This window comes from Heterodontus francisci, unplaced genomic scaffold, assembly GCF_036365525.1.
Source record: "Heterodontus francisci isolate sHetFra1 unplaced genomic scaffold, sHetFra1.hap1 HAP1_SCAFFOLD_43, whole genome shotgun sequence".
Classification (NCBI taxonomy): Eukaryota; Metazoa; Chordata; class Chondrichthyes; order Heterodontiformes; family Heterodontidae; genus Heterodontus; species Heterodontus francisci.
The window spans coordinates 15,643,365-15,655,996 of NW_027141852.1; positions in this window are offsets into that span (position 1 = coordinate 15,643,365).

Sequence of the window (12,632 nt, forward strand, 5' to 3'; positions counted from 1 at the left end):
TACTCTCTTCCTTTTTATGTTCAAGGATATTCGATATTCCGGAAGAATAGGGAGAAAGGAAAAGGAGGTGGGGTAGCTTTGTTATTAAAGGAAGGGATCAGTGCAGTTGTGAGGAATGATATCGGTGTAATAGATGGTGATGTAGAATCAGTTTGGGTGAAAATAAGGAATAGCAAGGGAAAGAAATCACGCATTGGAGTGGTCTATAGGCCCCCGAGCTCTTGCTGTTTGTTTTTATATTTCTTGCCAATTTACTCTCAATCAATTTTCTCTCTTTATTCATTTTTTAAGTCATGCACTGCTGGTTTCTAAAAAAATCCCATTCCTCTGGCCTAGCACCAGCTTTTGCTGCTTTGTCTGCCTTTGCTTTTGATTTGATACTCTCCTTAACTTACTTTGTTATCCTCGGGTGGTTCATCGTTCTCCTCGAGTCCTTCCTTCTGACCGGAATAAATGTTTGCTGAGTGTTATGAAATATCTGCTTAAAGGTCTGCCACTGCTCATCGACTGACTTCCCCCGTAGTCTATTTTCCCAGCCTGCTTTAGACAACTCATTCTTCCTACCACTGTAATTGCCCTTGTTCAAGTTGAAGACACTGGTTTGAGACCCCAGTTGCTCACCCTCAAACTGAATTTGAAATTCTACCATGTTATGATCACTTCCCCCTAGAGGATCCTTCACTGCGAGATATCTTATTAATCCTACCTCATTACACATTACCAAGTCTAAAATAGCCTGTTCCCGGCTAGGTTCTGCAATGTTCGAAGAAACAATCCCTGATGCACTCTACAAATTCGTCTTCCATGCTACCCTTGCCAATTTGATTTGTCCAGTCTATATGAAGATTAAAATCACCCACGATAATTGCAGTGTTCTTCTTACACACCTCCATTATTTCCTGATTAATATTTTGTCCTACAGAGGCACAACTCCTCAGGGGCCTATAGACCATTCCCATCCGTGATTTCTTCCCCTTGCTATTCCTTATTTCCAACCAAACTGATTCTACATTACCATCTATTACACCTATATCATTCCTCACAACTGCACTGATCCCTTCCTTTAACAAAGCTACCCCACCTCCTTTTCCTTTCTGCCTATTCTTCCGGAACGTCGAATATCCTTGAACATTGAGATTCCAGTCCTGGTCATCCTGCAACCACGTCTCAGTGATAGCTATCAAATCATATTCATTTATTTCTCTGTGTGCCATCAGCTCATCTATCTTGTTACAAATGCGATGTGCATTCAGATAAAGAGCCTGAAGCTTTGACTTATTCCCATTTTTACCTATTCTAGTTCTAATTTCTACTGTACTCTTATGCTTGTATTCTCTGTTCCTACCGGTCACACTCTGATTAATGTATGCCCCTTCACTACCCTGCACCTCTGTTCTCTCGTTACTTTTCAACTTTATAAACTTCCCTTCAATAGAACCCTCCACCCCACTATTTAGTTTAAAGCCTTATCTACAAGCCTAGTTGTACGATTCGCCAGGACACTGGTCCCAGCATGGTTCAGGTGCAGCCCATCCCAATGGAACAGCTCTCTCTTTCTCCAGTACTGGTGCCAGTGTCCCATGAATTGGAACTCATTTCTCCCACAAAAATCTTTGAGCCACGCATTTACCTCTCTAATCTTATTTACCCTGTGCCAATTTGCACGTGGCTCAGATAGTAATCCGGAGATTATTACCTTTGTGGTTCTGCTTTTTAATTTAGCCTCAAGCTGCTCATAGTCCCTCAGCAGAACCTCTTTCCTAGTCCGACCTATGTTGTTGGTATCTATGTGGATCACAACAACTGGATCCTTTCCTTCCCACTCCAAATTCCTCTCTCGCCCGGAAAAGATGTCCTTAACCTTGGCACCAGGTAGGCAACACAATCTTCGGGACTCTCTATATCTTTGCTGTGGATAACAGTATCTATTCCCCTAACTATGCTATCCCCTATGACTACAATATTTCTCTTTTCTCCCCCCACTTGAATGGCGCTCTGAACCAGGGTGGTCAGTTCACTCATCCTCCCTGCAGCCTGTGCCCTTATCCACATTGGAAGCAAAAATCTCGTACCTATTGGATAAGGGCACTGGCTGAGGCTCCTCCAAAGCTAAATTCTGGATCCCCATACCTGCCTCATTCGCAGTCACACCCTCCTGTCCCTGACCATGGTCCAAATTGTATGTAATTAATCTAAGGGGTGTGACTGTCTCCTGAAACAGTGTCCAGGTAACTTTCGCCCTCCCTGATGCGTCGCAGTGTCCACAGCTCGGACTCCAGCTCATCAACTCTAAGCCAAAGTTCCTCAATCAGCTAACACTTGCTGAAGATGTGGTCACCGTGGATTGCATCGGCGTCCACCAGCTCCCACATACTACAGCTGTAACACATCGCCTGCCCAGCCATCTCTATTCTATTTAATTAATTAATTTGGATTGCAGTATTTAAAAAAAAACATTTAATTGTAATCTTAACCTGTAATGACATCTCCTGATTTAAATCACTTGGCCAAAACAAAACAGACATGGAAGAAATACCCACCAATCACTTACCGGCTCTCCTGTGATGTCACACTTCGATTATTGCTGGTCAAGCAGGTCCACAGAACTGAACAGAGCTCTTGCCACCGACACTGTCACTGCTTCTGGTCTCGGGCCTCGGCTCACTGCTCTTTATACCCAGGCTCCTCTCGCCACCGACACTGTCACTGCTTCTGGTCTCGAGCCTCGGCTCACTGCTCTTTATACCCCAGCTCCTCTCGCCACCGACACTGTCACTGCTTCTGGTCTCGGGCCTCGGCTCAATGCTCTTTATACCCCAGCTCCTCTCGCCACCGACACTGTCACTGCTTCTGGTCTCGGGCCTCGGCTCACTGATCTTTATACCCCAGCTCCTCTCGCCACCGACACTGTCACTGCTTCTGGTCTCGGGCCTCGGCTCACTGCTCTTTATACCCCAGCTCCTCTCGGCACCGACACTGTCACTGCTTCTGGTCTCGGGCCTCGGCTCACTGCTCTTTATACCCCTGCTCCTCTCGCCACCGACACTGTCACTGCTTCTGGTCTCGGGCCTCGGCTCACTGCTCTTTATACCCCAGCTCCTCTCGCCACCGACACTGTCACTGCTTCTGGTCTCGGGCCTCGGCTCACTGCTCTTTATACCCCAGCTCCTCTCGCCACCGACACTGTCACTGCTTCTGGTCTCAGGCCTTGGCTCACTGCTCTTTATACCCCGGCTCCTCTCGCCACCGACACTGTCACTGCTTCTGGTCTCAGGCCTCGGCTCACTGCTCTTGATATCCCAGCTCCTCTCGCCACCGACACTGTCACTGCTTCTGGTCTCGGGCCTCAGCTCACCGCTCTTTATACCCAGGCTCCTCTCGCCACCGACACTGTCACTGCTTCTGGTCTCGGGCCTCGGCTCACCGCTCTTTATACCCCAGCTCCTCTCGCCACCGACACTGTCACTGCTTCTGGTCTCGGGCCTCGGCTCACCGCTCTTTATACCCCGGCTCCTCTCGCCACCGACACTGTCACTGCTTCTGGTCTCGGGCCTCGGCTCACTGCTCTTTATACCCCAGCTCCTCTCGCCACCGACACTGTCACTGCTTCTGGTCTCGGGCCTCGGCTCACTGCTCTTTATACCCCAGCTCCTCTCGCCACCGACACTGTCACTGCTTCTGGTCTCAGGCCTCGGCTCACTGCTCTTTATACCCCGGCTCCTCTCGCCACCGACACTGTCACTGCTTCTGGTCTCGGGCCTCGGCTCACTGCTCTTTATACCCCAGCTCCTCTCGCCACCGACACTGTCACTGCTTCTGGTCTCGGGCCTCAGCTCACCGCTCTTTATACCCAGGCTCCTCTCGCCACCGACACTGTCACTGCTTCTGGTCTCGGGCCTCGGCTCACTGCTCTTTATACCCCAGCTCCTCTCGCCATCGACACTGTCACTGCTTCTGGTCTCGGGCCTCGGCTCACCGCTCTTTATACCCCGGCTCCTCTCGCCACCGACACTGTCACTGCTTCTGGTCTCGGGCCTCGGCTCACTGCTCTTTGTACCCCAGCTCCTCTCGCCACCGACACTGTCACTGCTTCTGGTCTCGGGCCTCGGCTCACTGCTCTTTATACCCCGCCTATCACCTGACCTTACATACCGGGACATAAAACATATCGTAAGATGAAAGGACACAGACCTGAAACCTTAATTGTGTTTCACTCTCCACATTTGCTGCCTGAAGGCCTGAGTATTTGCAGCACTTTTGTTTTTTTTTTCAAATTTCCAGCAGCTGCAGAATTTTGCTTTTGTTTTCGGGTTAAAGCAACACTGCATTGTGAGGTGAGAGTGACTGCCTTTGACATCAAGGCCGCCTTTGTCCGTGTATGGTACCATGGAGCCCAAGCAAAACTAGAGTAAATGGGAATCAGGAGTAAAACTCTCCGCTGGTTGGAGTCAGACCTAACACAAAGGAATATGGCTATGGTTGTTCAGGTCAATCATCTCAGTCACAGGACATTACTGCTGGAGTTCCTCAGGCTAGTGTTCTAGGCCCAACCATCTTCAGCTGCTTCATCAATGACCTTCCCTCCATCACAAGGCCAGAAGTGGCGATATTCACAATGTTCAGCACCATTCGTGACTCCTCAGATAGCCCATGATCAGATGCAGCAAGACCTGGTCAACATCCAGGCTTGGGCTGATGAGTGGCAGTAACATTCATGCCACATAAGTGCCAGGCAATGACCATCTCAAACAAGAGAGAATCTAATCATCTCTCCTTGATGATCAATGGCATTACCATCACTGAATCCACCACCATCAACATCCTGGAGGTTACCATTGACCAGAAACTGAACTGGACCAGCCACATAAATGCTGTGGCTACAACAGCAGGTCTGCTAGGAACAACAGCTAGGAACTCTGTGGCGAATAACTCACCTCCTGTCTCCCCACACATGTCCACCATTTACAAGGCACAAGTCAGGAGTGTGATGCAATACTCTCCACTTGTCTGGATAAGTGCAGCTCCAACAACACTCAAGTAGCCTGTTTGATTGCCCCCATCCGCCACCTTCAACATTCATCACCGATGCACAGTGGCAGCAGTGTGTACCATCTACAAGATGCACTGCAGCAACTCACCAACGCTCCTTCGACAGCACCTTCCAAACCCGCAACCTCTACTACCTAAAAGGACAAGGGTAGCAGATGCATGGGAACACCAAGTTCCCCTGCAAGCCACAAACCATCCTGACTTGGAACTATATCGCCATTCCTTCATTGTCGCTGGGTAAAAATCCTGGAACTCCCTTCCAAACAGCACTGTTGGTGTTCCGACATCTCAAGGACTGCAGCGGCTCAAGAAGGCAGCTCACTACCACTTTGTTTAGGGCAATTTGGAATGGGCAATGAATGCTGGCATAGCCAGTGATGCCTACATCCCATGAACAAATGAAAAAAGTGAGGAAATAATGAACGGCTTTTATAAAGTACAAGGAGGCATGTTTACTTTTGTGGTGAAACAAGAGCCAAAAATATAAAATCGCCATTCATAAAACCAATGAGGAATTCATGAAATATGTATTTATGTAGTGAATGGTTAGAAGCTGGGATTTGCTATCACAGGGAGAGGTTGAGGCAAATAGTATCGATGCAGGGAAGGTGGAACAAGTGTATGGGGAGAAAGGAATTGAGAGATATACATATCGGACTTTATTTATCTTTCATTCATATGAAGCAAGATGGTTGGAAATATATGTAGAGCATAGAGCAGTTGGAACAATCCCAGTGCAGTGTTTTGTCTGGATGGATAAACTGCATTTATTTTAATGCAAGAAGCCTTACAGGTATTACGGAATTGTAGTTGAGGGATGGGCAGGACTGGCAGCTCAATGTTCCGGGGTACCGATCCTTCCGGTGTGACAGAGGTGGAGGTAAGAGAGGAGGGGGAGTTGCAATATTGATTAGGGAAGTCATCACGGCAGTACTTAGAGAGGATATCCCGGGGTGAATGTCCAGTGAGGCCAAATGGGTAGAACTTAGAAATAAGAAAGGGGTGATCCCTTTGATGGGATTATACTATAGACCCCCCAATAGTCAGAGGGAAGTGGAGGAACATACAGGTAGGGAAATCACAGATAGGTGTAGGAATTATAGGGTTGTAATAATAGGTGATTTTAACTTCCCTCATATTGACTGGGACTGCCTTCGTGCTAAGGGATCAGATGGGAAGAATTTTTTAAATGTGTCCAGGATAGTTTTCTGAAGCAGTATGTGGATGGCCCGACTAGAGAAGGGGCTACACTCGACCTCCTCTTAGGAAATAAGGATGGGCAGGTGGTTGATGTGTCAGTGGGGGAGCACTTTGGGACCAGTGAACATAATTCTATTAGCTTCAAGATAGTTATGGAAAAGGATAGGACTGGTCCTCAGGTTGAAGTCATAAATTGGGGGAAGGCTAATTTTGATGGCATCAGACAGGAATTCTCAAAAGTTGAATGGGAGAGGTTGTTTACAGGTAAAGGGACGTCTGGCAAGTGGGAGGCTTTTAAAAGTGAGATAGGAAGAGTTCAGGGCCAGCATGTTCCTGTTAGATGGAAGGGCAAGGCTGGCAAGTTTACGGAACCTTGGTTGACGAGGGATATTGAGGGTCTGGTCAGGACAAAGAAGGAGGCACATGTCAGGTATAGGCAGCTGGGATCGAGTGAGTCCCTGGAGGAGTATAGGGGATTTAGGACGACACGTAAGAAGGAAATAGGAAATTAGGAGGGTTGCCACATGACCAGAAGGACGTGGAGGCTTTGGAGAGGGTATAGAAGAGGTTTACCAGGATGTTGCCTGGTCTGGAGGGCATCAGCTATGAGGAGAGGTTGGATAAACTCATTGTTTTCACTGGAACGACGGAGGTGGAGGGGCGACATGATAGAGGTTTTCAAAGTTATAAGCGGCATGGACAGAGTGGATAGTCAGAAGCTCTTTCCCAGGGTGGAAGGGTCAGTTACTAGGGGACATAGGTTTAAGGTGAGAGGAGCAAAGTTTAGAGGGGATGTGCGAGGCAAGTTCTTTACACAGAGGTTGGTGAGTGCCTGGAACTTGCTGCCGGGGGAAGTGGTGGAAGCAGGTACGATAGCGACGTTTAAGAGGCATCTTGACAAATACATGAATAGGAAGGGAATAGAGGGATACGGTCCCCGGAAGTGCAGAAGGTTTTAGTTTAGGCAGGCATCAAGATCGGCGCAGGCTTGGAGGGCCGAATGGCCTGTTACTGTGCTGTACTGTTCTTTGTTCTTTGAAAAGGGGCCATGAGATTTCCCTGGCAGATAATATAAAGGAGAATCCTAAAAGATTCTATAAGTATATTAAGAGTAAGAGGGTAGCTAGGGGGACAGTAGGTCCCCTTAAGGATCAGTGTGGCAATCTATGTGTGGAGCCACAGGAAATGGGCGAGGTCTTAAATGAATATTTTTCGTCCGTATTTACCGTGGAGAAGGTCATTGAATCTAGTGAGTTCAAGGGAGGGAACAGCAATATCCTGGAGCATATCAACATTACAAAGGAGGTGGTGTTGGAGGTTTTGAAGTGCATTAAGGTGGATAAATCCTCAGGGTCTGACCAGGTGTATCCTAGGATGCTATGGGAAGCAAGGGAGGAGATTGCTGGGGCCCTGGCAGAGATTTTTGTATCATCGTTAGCCACGGCTGAGGTACCGGAAGACTGGAGGATAGCTGATGTTGTGCCTTTATTTAAGAAGGGCTGCAGGGATAAGCCAGGGAACTGCAGGCCGGTGAGCCTTACATCAGTGGAGGGAAAGTTATTGAAAGGGATTCTGAGAGACAGGATTTATATGCATTTGGAAAGGCATGGTCTGATTAAGGATAGTCAAAATGGCTTTGTGCGTGGGAAATCATGTCTAATGAATTTGATTCAGTTTCTCGAGGAGGTGACCAAGAGGATTGATGAGGGCAGAGCGATGGACTTTTTCTACATGGACTTTAGCAAGGCCTTTAGCAAGGCCCCGCAAGATAGGCTGGTCCGGAAGGTTCGAACACATGGGATCCAGGGTAAGCTAGCAAATTGGATACAAAATTGGCTTGGTGATTGGAGGCAGAAGGTGGTAGTGGAGGGTTGTTTTTCCGATCGGAGGCCGGTGACCAGTGGTGTGCCGCAGGGGTCGGTGCTTTGCCCTCTGTTTGTCATATATATTAATGACTTAGATGTGAATGTTGGGGGCATGATTAGTAAGTTTGCAGATGACACCAAAATTGGTGGTATAGTGGACAGTGAAGAAGGTTGTCTAATGTTACAACAGGATATAGATAAACTGGGAAAGTGGGCAAGGGATTGGCAAATGGAATTTAACGCAGACAAGTGTGAAGTGATGCATTTTGGGAAGTTAAACCAGGGCAGGACATATATAGTGAATGGCAGGGCCTTGGGGAGTGTTGTTGAGCAGAGAGACCTTGGGGTGCAAGTACATAGTTCCCTGAAAGTAGCAACACCGGTAGACAGGATGGTGAAGAAGGCATATGGCATGCTTGACTTCATCGGCTGAGGCATTGAGTACAAGAGATGGGACAACATGTTACAGTTGTACAAAACGTTGGTTAGGCTGCATTTGGAGTACGGTGTGCAGTTCTGGTCGCCACACGACAGGAAAGATGTGATTAAGCTAGAGAGGGTGCAGAAAAGATTCACAAGGATGTTGCCTGGTTTGGAGGGCTTGAGTTATAAAGAGAGATTGGATAGGCTGGGTCTGTTTTCCCTGGAGCAAAGGAGGCTGAGAGGAGACATGATAGAGGTATATAAAATTATGAGGCATAGGTGGGTGGACAGCCAGAGTCTGTTTCCCATGGTAGGGGTGACTAAAACTAGACGGCATAGATTTAACGTGAGAGGGAGGAGGTTTAAAGAGGATCAAAGGGGTAAATTTTTCACACAAAGAGTAGTGGGTATCTGGAATGAGCTGCCTGAGGTGGTGGTGGAGGCAGGAACAGTAGCAACATTTAAGAGGCATCCGGACAGGTACTTGAATGAGCAAGGCATAGAGGGATATGGAATTAATGCAGGCAGGTGTGATTAGTATGGATGGGCATTATGGTCGGCATGGACGCGGTGGGCTGAAGGGCCTGTTTCTCTGCCGTATGACTCTATGACTCTATGGATCTGCCCAGAACACTTGTGATGCAGGAGCTGGGAGCTTCAGTACTTCGGTGGAGGCAGATACTGACACTGGTCTACATTTGTGGCTGTTATTAATGATTATTCATTGAGAAATTTAATTTATCTGATATTTTGCACCGCATCTGTTCTTGAGTTATAAGATATACTTTTTCTTCATGCAGGCAGATACTTGAAGGAATTGTGATGGTTCCTGCACTTGAGGCACAAGGAACTGTGCAGCCAGCTCCTCTCTCACACAGTAGGTACATTATCACTCAGAGTACAGAGGCACAGACAGTTCATCAGGTCCCTAGTCTCAGACTGCAGAAGTAGTCAGGCTCACATTGATTCCAAGTTCCAGAGGCACATTTTCAATCCAACAATCAAACAAAGCAGGAGAGAAAGAGGTTGCTTCCATTTCACCCCAATTCAGTCCCATTGACAGTCAGATACCTCAATCCCAGGTCAAAATCACACCCACTAGCAGATTGAAATGCAATGTGTCAGTCTAAATATAATGCAGACTTAGCTAGCAATTAAATATCAGATAGAATTGGCCCACGGTACTGATTGAATGGCACAGAATCTGACCGAATGATATAGCCTGATATTTAAATTAAATACCATACCCAAAGCTCACACCCATGATAAAGGATGTTTAAATATCCCCATAGTGTACCTTGAGTGACATACAAGTCCAACATTTTTTACAGTGAAAGCTTCAAAGGTGCTGAAAGATACTGTAACCTGAGACACAAATTAGATACCAGTTCAGAACTCACCCACACCGTGAAATTGAAAGATGCAGTATAAATTCCAATAGTGCAGATTGATCTAAACATTGCCAATCCAAAAATTACATACAGTATTAGATTTAGCAAAACTGATATGAAGTGTAAACTGTGATATAAATTAGATGCCTGTACAGAACTCATCCAGACTGCGGAATTGAAAAATACAAAGACAGAGATACACATTATTTACCAGTCAAAAAATTCATACATTATCAGAGTGAAACAGATTATCAATTCCATTTGTGTATACTGAAATCCACATTACAAACCAGTAAAAAATCTCAGAGGTATGGTGATTTTGTGGTTACTTTACAGGACGAGTAATCCAGAAGTCTCCACGAATGGTCCAAAGACATGAGTTCAAATTCCACTAAAGCAGCTGGGTAATTTATAGAATCATAGAAAGTTGAAGGCACAGAAAGAGGCCACTTGGCCCATTGTGTCTGTGCCAGATGAAAAACATTCTACCCATTCGAATCCCACCTTCCAACATTTGGTCCGCAGCCCTGCAGATTATGGCATTTGAGGTGCATATCCAGACTCCTTTTGAATGAGTTGAAGGTTTCTGTCTCAACTCCCCTTTCAGGCAGTGAGTTCCAGACCCTCACCACCCTCTGGTTGAAAAAACATTTCCTCTTCTCTCCTGTAACCTTTCTACCAATCACTTTAAATCTATGCCCCTAGTCACTGATCTCTCTGCTAAGGTGAATAGACCCTTCACCTCAACTCTATCCAGACACCTCAAAATTTTGTGCATTTCAGTCTTCTCTGCACCAAGGAGAACAGCCCCAGCCTATCCAATCTTTCCTCATAGCTGCATTTTTCCAGTCCCGGCAACATCCTCGTAAATCTCCTCTGTACCCTCTCTAGTGCAATTACATCCTTTCTGCAATGAGATGATCACAACTGCACACAGTACTCATGTTGTGGCCTGACTAATGATTTATACAGTTACAGCACAACCTCCCTGCTCTTATATTCTATACCTCGGCTCATAAAGAAAAGGATTCCACATACCTTCTGACCACATTATCGACCTGTCCTGCTACCTTCAGGGATCTGTGGACATTTACTCCAAGGTCCCTCACTTTCTCTACACCTATCAGCATTTTCTTATTAATCGTGTCTTCCTTTGCCTTGTTTGACCTCCCCAAATGCTTCACCACACACTTCTCCAGGTTGAATTCCATTTGCCATTTTTCTGCCCACCTGACCAGACCATCAATATCTTTCTGCAGCCTACAGCTATCCTCCATGCTATTTACCAGATGACCAATCTTTGTGTCATCTGCAAATTTCTTGGATCGTGACCCGCACGTTTACGTCCATGTAGACTACATCAACTGCACGACCCTCGTCTATCTTCCTTGTTACTTCTTCAAAAAATTCAATCAAGTTGGTCAGACAGGATCTTCCCATAACAAATCCATGCTGACTATGCTTGATTTATCTGTGCCTTTCTAAGTGACAGTTTATCCTGTCGCTCTGAATGGTTTCCAATAATTTGCCCACTACTGAGGTTAGTCTGGCTGGCCTGTAATTATTCGGTCTATCCCTCACTCCCTTTTTAAACAGATGTACAACGTTAGCAGTTCTCCAAATCCACACCTGTATCCAGTGAGGACTGGAAAATGATGGTCAGACCTTCTGCTGTTTCCTCTCTTTCTTCTTTTAACAGCCTATGGTACTTTTCATCCTGCCCTGGTGATTTATCAACTTTCAAATACACTAATCCTATTAATATGTCCTCTCTCCCTCTGTTGATCACATCCAATACTTCACACCGCTCTTCCTTAACTACAACACCTGCATCGTCCCCTCTCTTTTGTGAAGACAGATGCAAAGTATTCATTAAGAACATTACCAACATCTTCTGCCCCTACACACAAGTTACCTTTCTGGTCTTTTATGGGCCATACAATTTCCTTAGTTATCCTTTTACTCTTAATGTATTGATCAAACATCTCTGGGTTCACCTTTATTTTGATTGCCAATATTCTTTTATGCTTTCTCTTCAGTTTCCTAATTTCATTTTTGATTTCCCCCCTCCACATTCTATACTCCTCTTGGCTTTCTGCAGTATTGAGTTCTCTGTGTCGGGCATAAGCTTTCCTTTACTGCCTTATTATACCCATAAGCTCCTTGACATCCATGGGGCTCTCGATTTGGCCGTCCCACCCTTTTTCTTTGTGGGAACATGTTTACTCTGAACCCCTTGAATCTCCCGTTTGAATTCTTCCCACTGCTCTGACACTGATTTACCTTCAAGTAGCTGTTTCCAATCCACTTTCGCTGAATCACTCCTCAGCTTCGTAAAGTTGTCCTTGCCCCAATTGAGAACTCTAACTCCTGTTGTATCCTTTTCCTTTCCATAGTTATGTTAAAACTGACTGAATTATGATCACTCCCACCAAAATGCTCTCCCACTGCCACTCCTTCCACCTGCCCATCTTCATTTCCCAAAACTAAGTCTAAAACTGCACCCTCTCTTGTTGAACTTGCTACATATTGGCTAAAAATGTTCTCCCGAATGCAGCTCAAGAATTCTGCTCCCTCAATTCTTTTCATATTAAAACTATCCCAGTTCATGTTGGTTAAAATCCCCAACGATTTTTTTTTTTATTTCCAAAATATACTTTATTCATAAAAATCTGTAAAAATTACATTGCGAAACAGTTTCCAA